Source organism: Orbicella faveolata, unplaced genomic scaffold (assembly GCF_042242905.1).
Source record: "Orbicella faveolata isolate gen_17 unplaced genomic scaffold, um_ofav_v1 contig_24, whole genome shotgun sequence".
NCBI classification, from domain to species: domain Eukaryota; kingdom Metazoa; phylum Cnidaria; class Anthozoa; order Scleractinia; family Merulinidae; genus Orbicella; species Orbicella faveolata.
The window spans coordinates 18170001-18179033 of NW_028301552.1; positions in this window are offsets into that span (position 1 = coordinate 18170001).

The following is a 9033-nucleotide window of genomic DNA, read 5'->3' on the forward strand; positions in this document are numbered from 1 at the left end:
GTAGGCAAGTAGGCAAGTAGGCAAGTAGGCAAGTAGGCAAGTAGGCAAGTAGGCAAGTAGGCAAGTAGGCAAGTAGGCAAGTAGGCAAGTAGGCAAGTAGGCAAGTAGGCAAGTAGGCAAGTAGGCAAGTAGGCAAGTAGGCAAGTAGGCAAGTAGGCAAGTAGGCAAGTAGGCAAGTAGGCAAGTAGGCAAGTAGGCAAGTAGGCAAGTAGGCAAGTAGGCAAGTAGGCAAGTAGGCAAGTAGGCAAGTAGGCAAGTAGGCAAGTAGGCAAGTAGGCAAGTAGGCAAGTAGGCAAGTAGGCAAGTAGGCAAGTAGGCAAGTAGGCAAGTAGGCAAGTAGGCAAGTAGGCAAGTAGGCAGGTAGGCAGGTAGGCAGGTAGGCAAGTAGGCAAGTAGGCAAGTAGGCAAGTAGGCAAGTAGGCAAGTAGGCAAGTAGGCAAGTAGGCAAGTAGGCAAGTAGGCAAGTAGGCAAGTAGGCAAGTAGGCAAGTAGGCAAGTAGGCAAGTAGGCAAGTAGGCAAGTAGGGAAGTAGGCAAGTAGGCAAGTAGGCAGGTAGGCAGGTAGGCAAGTAGGCAGGTAGGCAGGTAGGCAGGTAGGCAGGTAGGCAGGTAGGCAGGTAGGCAGGTAGGCAGGTAGGCAAGTAGGCAAGTAGGCAAGTAGGCAAGTAGGCAAGTAGGCAAGTAGGCAAGTAGGCAAGTAGGCAAGTAGGCAAGTAGGCAAGTAGGCAAGTAGGCAAGTAGGCAAGTAGGCAAGTAGGCAAGTAGGCAAGTAGGCAGGTAGGCAGGTAGGCAGGTAGGCAGGTAGGCAGGGAGGCAAGTAGGCAAGTAGGCAAGTAGGCAAGTAGGCAAGTAGGCAAGTAGGCAAGTAGGCAAGTAGGCAAGTAGGCAAGTAGGCAAGTAGGCAAGTAGGCAAGTAGGCAAGTAGGCAAGTAGGCAAGTAGGCAAGTAGGCAAGTAGGCAAGTAGGCAAGTAGGCAAGTAGGCAAGTAGGCAAGTAGGCAGGTAGGCAGGTAGGCAGGTAGGCAGGTAGGCAGGTAGGCAGGTAGGCAGGTAGGCAAGTAGGCAAGTAGGCAAGTAGGCAAGTAGGCAAGTAGGCAAGTAGGCAAGTAGGCAAGTAGGCAAGAAGGCAGGTAGGCAGGTAGGCAGGTAGGCAGGTAGGCAGGTAGGCAGGTAGGCAGGTAGGCAGGTAGGCAGGTAGGCAGGTAGGCAGGTAGGCAGGTAGGCAGGTAGGCAGGTAGGCAGGTAGGCAGGTAGGCAGGTAGGCAGGTAGGCAGGCAGGCAGGCAAGTAGGCAAGTAGGCAAGTAGGCAAGTAGGCAAGTAGGCAAGTAGGCAAGTAGGCAAGTAGGCAGGTAGGCAGGTAGGCAGGTAGGCAGGTAGGCAGGGAGGCAAGTCGGCAAGTAGGCAAGTAGGCAAGTAGGCAGGTAGGCAGGTAGGCAGGTAGGCAAGTAGGCAGGTAGGCAAGTAGGCAAGTAGGCAAGTAGGCAAGTAGGCAAGTAGGCAAGTAGGCAAGTAGGCAAGTAGGCAAGTAGGCAAGTAGGCAGGTAGGCAAGTAGGCAGGTAGGCAGGTAGGCAGGTAGGCAGGTAGGCAGGTAGGCAGGTAGGCAGGTAGGCAGGTAGGCAAGTAGGCAAGTAGGCAAGTAGGCAAGTAGGCAAGTAGGCAAGTAGGCAAGTAGGCAAGTAGGCAAGTAGGCAAGTAGGCAAGTAGGCAAGTAGGCAAGTAGGCAAGTAGGCAAGTAGGCAAGTAGGCAAGTAGGCAAGTAGGCAAGTAGGCAAGTAGGCAGGTAGGCAGGTAGGCAGGTAGGCAGGTAGGCAGGTAGGCAGGGAGGCAAGTCGGCAAGTAGGCAAGTCGGCAAGTAGGCAGGTAGGCAAGTAGGCAGGTAGGCAAGTAGGCAGGTAGGCAAGTAGGCAGGTAGGCAAGTAGGCAAGTAGGCAAGTAGGCAAGTAGGCAAGTAGGCAGGTAGGCAGGTAGGCAGGTAGGCAGGTAGGCAGGTAGGCAGGTAGGCAGGTAGGCAGGTAGGCAGGTAGGCAGGTAGGCAGGTAGGCAGGTAGGCAGGTAGGCAGGTAGGCAGGTAGGCAGGTAGGCAGGTAGGCAGGTAGGCAGGTAGGCAGGTAGGCAAGTAGGCAGGTAGGCAGGTAGGCAGGTAGGCAGGTAGGCAGGTAGGCAGGTAGGCAGGTAGGCAGGTAGGCAGGTAGGCAAGTAGGCAAGTAGGCAAGTAGGCAAGTAGGCAAGTAGGCAAGTAGGCAAGTAGGCAAGTAGGCAAGTAGGCAAGTAGGCAAGTAGGCAAGTAGGCAAGTAGGCAAGTAGGCAAGTAGGCAAGTAGGCAAGTAGGCAAGTAGGCAGGTAGGCAGGTAGGCGGGTAGGCAGGTAGGCAGGTAGGCAGGGAGGCAAGTCGGCAAGTAGGCAAGTCGGCAAGTAGGCAGGTAGGCAGGTAGGCAGGTAGGCAAGTAGGCAGGTAGGCAAGTAGGCAGGTAGGCAAGTAGGCAAGTAGGCAAGTAGGCAAGTAGGCAGGTAGGCAGGTAGGCAGGTAGGCAGGTAGGCAGGTAGGCAGGTAGGCAGGTAGGCAGGTAGGCAGGTAGGCAGGTAGGCAGGTAGGCAGGTAGGCAGGTAGGCAGGTAGGCAGGTAGGCAGGTAGGCAGGTAGGCAGGTAGGCAGGTAGGCAGGTAGGCAGGTAGGCAGGTAGGCAAGTAGGCAGGTAGGCAAGTAGGCAAGTAGGCAAGTAGGCAAGTAGGCAAGTAGGCAAGTAGACAAGTAGGCAAGTAGGCAAGTAGGCAAGTAGGCAGGTAGGCAGGTAGGCAGGTAGGCAGGTAGGCAGGTAGGCAGGTAGGCAGGTAGGCAAGTAGGCAAGTAGGGAAGTAGGCAGGTAGGCAAGTAGGCAAGTAGGCAAGTAGGCAAGTAGGCAAGTAGGCAAGTAGGCAAGTAGGCAGGTAGGCAGGTAGGCAGGTAGGCAGGTAGGCAAGTTGGCAAGTAGGCAAGTAGGCAAGTAGGGAAGTAGGCAAGTAGGCAAGTAGGCAAGTAGGCAAGTAGGCAAGTAGGCAAGTAGGCAAGTAGGCAAGTAGGCAGGTAGGCAGGTAGGCAGGTAGGCAGGGAGGCAGGGAGGCAGGGAGGCAGGGAGGCAGGGAGGCAGGGAGGCAGGGAGGCAGGGAGGCAGGGAGGCAGGGAGGCAGGGAGGCAGGGAGGCAGGGAGGCAGGGAGGCAGGGAGGCAGGGAGGCAGGTAGACAGGTAAGCAGGTAGGCAGGTAGGCAGGTAGGCAGGCAAGCAGGCAAGCAGGCAAGCAGGCAAGCAGGCAAGCAGGCAAGCAGGCAAGCAGGCAAGCAGGCAAGCAGGCAAGCAGGCAAGCAGGCAAGCAGGCAAGCAGGCAAGCAGGCAAGGAGGCAAGCAGGCAAGTAAGCAAGTAAGCAAGAAAGCAAGCAAGGGAGCTAGTAAGCAACCAAGTAAGTAAGCTAGCCAGCTAGCAAGCGCGCGAGCGAGCGAGAAAGTAGTTAAGCAAACAAGCAAGCAGGAAACAAGAAAGCAAGCAACCAAACAAGCAAGCAAGCGAGCGAGCGAGAAAGTATGCAAGCAAACAAGCAAGGAAGAAACTAGCGAGCAAGCAAGCAAACAATCAAGCAAGCAAGCAAGCAAATAAATAAGCGAGCGAGCGAGGGAGAAAGCAAGCAAGCAAACAGGCAAGCAAGAAGGGAAGGACGCAAGTAAGAAAGTAATAAGCATGCATGCAACTAAGCAAGCAAGCAGGGATGCCATCGGGCAAGCTATTGAGAAGTAGGCAATTAATAAGCAAGTATGCAAGCAAGCAACCGAAGTAACTAGTGAGCAAAGCTTTTTTAAAAGCCCAACTGGGTTGTAGCTCTCGTGTGTCAGTTGTGTGAAGCGGCTAGGAGTATTGCTACCCTCCTACCTCTTCATGATTGTATGTTCATCGCAGGTTAATTACCGTTTTTCCCCATACAAACCTTTATAAATTCAAACCGTTGTAACACAACACCACCATATGCTGTAAGGCGAAGGTCACGTTTCGCGTAACCAAACTCGGTTGTAACAGTAGTATGTAACAGTAGATGTCGGCGGTAACTGTGTCACGTTTCGCGCGCTGAACGTTCGCATAAAGATTTAAAAAAAAAAAATAAATAATAATAATAATAATATCTCCTCGCGTTGTGAGCCTTGGCCGCCTGTGGGCTGCTATGTTCTTATGAAAGGACTGCGATAACAGTGATGGTAAAGAAAGCACAAAACGGTAGAAATCACCAAAAAAACAGTGAAAATATAAGAGCAGACTTAGTTGCATTAATCGTACTTGTAGAATGTTCATATTTCGGAATATTTAACGCTCTAAATCGATGATAATTCGTTCATTCTCAACGGTTTTTTGCTCAGTCTAACACCGCGTTAGTTCAAACTCAGTTACTAGGGTTCTTTCCGCCTTGGACTCACGCAACGCGTGGCGTTTTAATGGACCTTCATGAATAAATGCTACGTACGTGTCCGAGAATTACGTTTTTGCTTTTCTAGAAACGTGAGCTTGGGCGGCCTGCATTTGCAGTAACAATTCTAGTTTTGTTGTCGCTCTGGGTGTGCGGAAGGTTCACAAGAAGACGGCTTAGTGTAGTATCGCTCAATGCAGCGATTTAGTTGGGTGCATACCTTCTAGTCCAACTCTAATTTAAAGCGTACTATTGCACACGCCTGGACACACTAAATGCACACGCTAAATGCTTCAACGTAAAAGGCATCTTAATGGGGGCTTCACGGTAGGTTTACGTGGCTTTACGGCGGTGTTACACTTTAACTTTACGCGCCTTTAAAAGGCGCCATTTATATATATGTCCCAGTAAACGAGAAAACCCTCCCCCCTCCCCCCACCCTAAGTTACTCTGTAATTTTACACTTATTTCTTGCAAAATTCAACCAACCGTTTACAAGAGGATCGCGAACCCGTCGGGGAGCTAGACAACTCGGATGGGCGAGTTGTCTCGCCTCGGCAGGTAGGGCAACCGGGCAGGCGGGACAACTTTTCTTCATATAAACAATTTTGTTCGCCTAACCGAGACAATTCTCGGCGTGGCGAGTGTCACGAAATGACTAGCGTTAGGATTTAAAGCAGAAATTTGTATCAAAGAAATAAAAATTAACTCCGCAAAAGCCGCTTTGATCGAATGACCGAGGAAAACTAAAAGAAAGACGGATATTTGCACGTTTGATTCTTTAATAAGGGCCAGTTATGACTAACCTTGTAGGGTCAACTTTGACTCGGACTACAGGGACAACATTTTTACACATAAACGCTCGATTAAGTTGCCTCAGAGAGAGAGAGAGAGAGAGAGAGAGAGAGAGAGAGCGACAGCTGTCTTGGGTACCCCACACCATATAACTGGGGTCTAAAGTAAAGCCCTCACAAACTTTACCGGCAACTTTACTTTAAGTGGAATAAATTTTTGATTTCTTGCTGTGAAAGTCCCATTTTGCCGATGACTTGAAATTTACATCATTTGAACAGTCTCCGTTGGTTGAACCGTTACACGAGAGGTCTCTTAAATAACCCCACTTTTTCATTACATGGTTTTTGTAGAGTTCAAGCAGGCCTTCTCTTAAATTTAGATCTTTTTTTAAGAGTCTCCATTTTACATTAATATGGTCTTTACAGTTTTTCGAAAAGCCCCCATTATCTTATTTAGATTGTTTTCACATCCATTGCAAGGCCCCCCTTATTAATTTACATGTTTTTTTACAGTCCTCCCCACCCCCCACCCCCACCCCGCCTACCTCACCCGTACAACTTCTAGGTTTTCCATTTACATGGTTTTTACATATTTCTTACAGGCTCCCTTTTTTCATTTACATGGTTTTTACATGTTTCTTACAAGCCTCTGTTTTCATTAACACGGTTTTGACATATTTCTTACAGGCTCCCTGTTTTTTTTCATTTACATGGTTTTTACATGTTTCTTACAGGCCCCCTTTTTTCATTTACATGGTTTTTACAGGGCTACAAACATAACATTTCCAGACTTTTTACAGCATTCGGTTGAATTATTTCCACGTTTCTCACATGGTTAAGTAAAGCAACTTACGTGTTTTTTACAACGGGAGATACTGTAAAAGTGCGTACAATACTTTACAGGTTTTCACATGTTCTTCAAATAATCATTGTCGACAAAGACAACGTAAATAACTATTTTCAGAACATTTACATACTGTACTAAAAACTGTAAATTTCCTGTAATTTTATTTTACAAAACCCCAACAAGTAAATTGTAATTTGCAAAGAATGTAAATCACGATTTACATACTGTAAATTGAAATTGACATGTCCATGGAAATTTTCAACTTTTCCAGTGAATGTGCATGCAGATATTAAAAATTGGAATTGAAGGTGCATGTATAATGCATATGTTGTATCAGAAAGGAAGGTGTAAGATCTGATATTTTAAGGCCAAATAAAGCATAGTAAGTGTTACATAGAAACATAAAGGGCTAATGATGTAAAGCAATGTACTTCTCGGAAGAAGAAAGGTATAAATACAGGTTAGTCGATATATCAGTGGCCACTCGTGAACTTAAACAGGTTTATCGCGACAAAGACATAGTACTACATAAATTTTAAGAAATATGCCACTGACGTTTCAGTGACCAGATTAGCGGTTGATAAAGGACTTAGCATCACGATCGAAAGCCGGCTTTAGGCGTATAGCACGGAAGGGTATAAATAAACGGCTCTAAGGCTGTTCAATTCAGTCTAAAGTGGAATTCTGAACTGTTTAATAAACATCGTGAGGAAAAAAAGGGAAAAAGGAACTGTAGAGGTTGTGTGGGCTTGTAACGTGCGGCTTTAAAGCCATTTTAATCTGGCATCAGGTAACTTATGTGCAGTAACTAAATTAAAGGAAGTAAGAGCTTTCCGATGGTCACACATCGTTACTGAAGAGTGAAATGATCGTGCTACTGAAGTGCGTATGTGCTGCCTTCGAAGGGTACTACAGGAATTGAAAAACAAAACAAAACAAAACAAAAGCTAAAAGCTGTTTTAATTAGGTCTGTAATATGGTAAGAGGCGGTCAAATAATGAAGGTTTAATCATCTATCGCTCGTACAATAAGGGCTCATAAAGCATTTACCACCGCCAATAAACCTGTCAGAAGCGCTACCCAGAAGGAGAATTTATATTCAAAGCTGCTCTAGTTCACTTAGGGAATGGTTGGGATTATTGTCGCTGAATTTCAGGACTTACTGGAAATTAAGTAAGGAGTAATCTTTTGTCACTCAAAATAAATTGCATCGTTGAAAAACATCGGAGAGAAGTAACAAACCGAAAGAAAGCAAGAGTGGTCACGGCTGGAAGACATTAAGACGAAACTCCTCGAAATAAAAAGGTCCATTTGTCCGGTTTACGACGGCTAATCACTGACTTGTGTCCAAATAAAGGATCCATAATGAATTAAACATCACCAGTTATAGACTACGAGTAGTCCTTCTTCTGAGGAGTCCGTCGAACGAGACCGTAAATTAACTGCAGGGAAAAACTGGCCGCGCGAAATCTTTCCCGCGCTTCTAGTCTCCGGGATTTCGCGGAACCATTTTTTTTTTCTCGCGGTTGTCTTTCGCGTCACGCACGACGGACTGAGCGAAAGTGGAATTACTCGTACTAGTCTACACCAGTGTTTACGGCTTGTGTGTTTCTCACCCCGTTTGGTTTCAAAGCTGTCTAGTCTACAATGAGAGAGTAATTACGTGGTCAAAATTGTTTGGCTTACGAAGAAGTCGAAGTTGGTTATAAGTCACAAATGTCTGACTGAGGAATTAAACAACGGTAGGAATAAACATCCTGGAGAAAGGCCATATTAATAAACAGGGAGAGCGCCCGGAAACACTCGGGCTAAAGAGGCCCTGGTTAGTGTCCCATATCCCGTGAATGATGTTTTGTTAAATAGCCTGTATCTCATAATACCGAGGGCCACAATAGAAGCATGACACATGAATACGTAATTAAAACAAATAGTACAAATGAAGCTACGACATTTCTACAGAGAGACAAACAACTGACAATGGAAAGATGCAGATTGATAGAAATAAGGGCTCGAATACCATTGAAGACGAAATTTTTGTAAAACGGCCTACCTTTGCAAATGCGTAATGTTAAGTGGCCTTAATATCAATGGAATGATCCCATCTACTGTGTACTATTGTGGAGTAACCCTTCCCATGCCCTGCATGCATTCACTGGCTACGGGACTCTCACAACAACAACAAAAACAGCCGTTCTCTCAAAATGAAGTTTTGTTAATTGCAAACCTAATATCACGTTACTTTCTGCTACATTGTTCGGCCGTATTCCCATGCATTCACTGGCTACGGGACCCTCACAGCATCAACAAAAACAGCCGTTCAATTGAGCCTACGAGAGCTAGAGCAAGCAATGTCATGCCCATACAGTTAGTTAATCCTTCGTTTCGGATCATAAGCTATTTTATGCTATTTCAGGTGGCTCAAAACAGTTTCCAGCACTGAGCCGCCCTCTGTAATTATCGACTAAGGTTATTTGGACGAGAAAAAATCAAATTCCTCAAACTTTCTCAGATGAATGTTCTAGTTAAGTGATTCACAAAAATATAACTTTCAGTTCAATTCGATCGGTATTTTAGCGCTCGGGCGACCATCTTGGTTTTGCCCCTCTGAGAGGGCTTTCATCGGCTATTTTAGGGCACATTTTTAACAATTTGCCATACAACGAAAACGTGATAAATTCGGGTAAAAATACTTTATTGAGACAAGAAAATGTTTCTTGATACGTCGAGAGACTGTTTTTTAGCAATTTGACCAACATCTGATTGTTTTTACAGAAGTTTAAATTTCTTCACTTTCGAACTGCTCGTGAAGCGCCATAAAAAGGCGAAATTTAAAGGAAAATATCGCCAAAAGTACATCACTTTAGATCCCAAAACTACCCTCCACATAAAGAGCAATGTCTCACCTTTAAAACTGTCCAATAAAATTTTGGGTCAGTTGAAACTGTGGAATGTTAGAAGAATAAGTTTAAG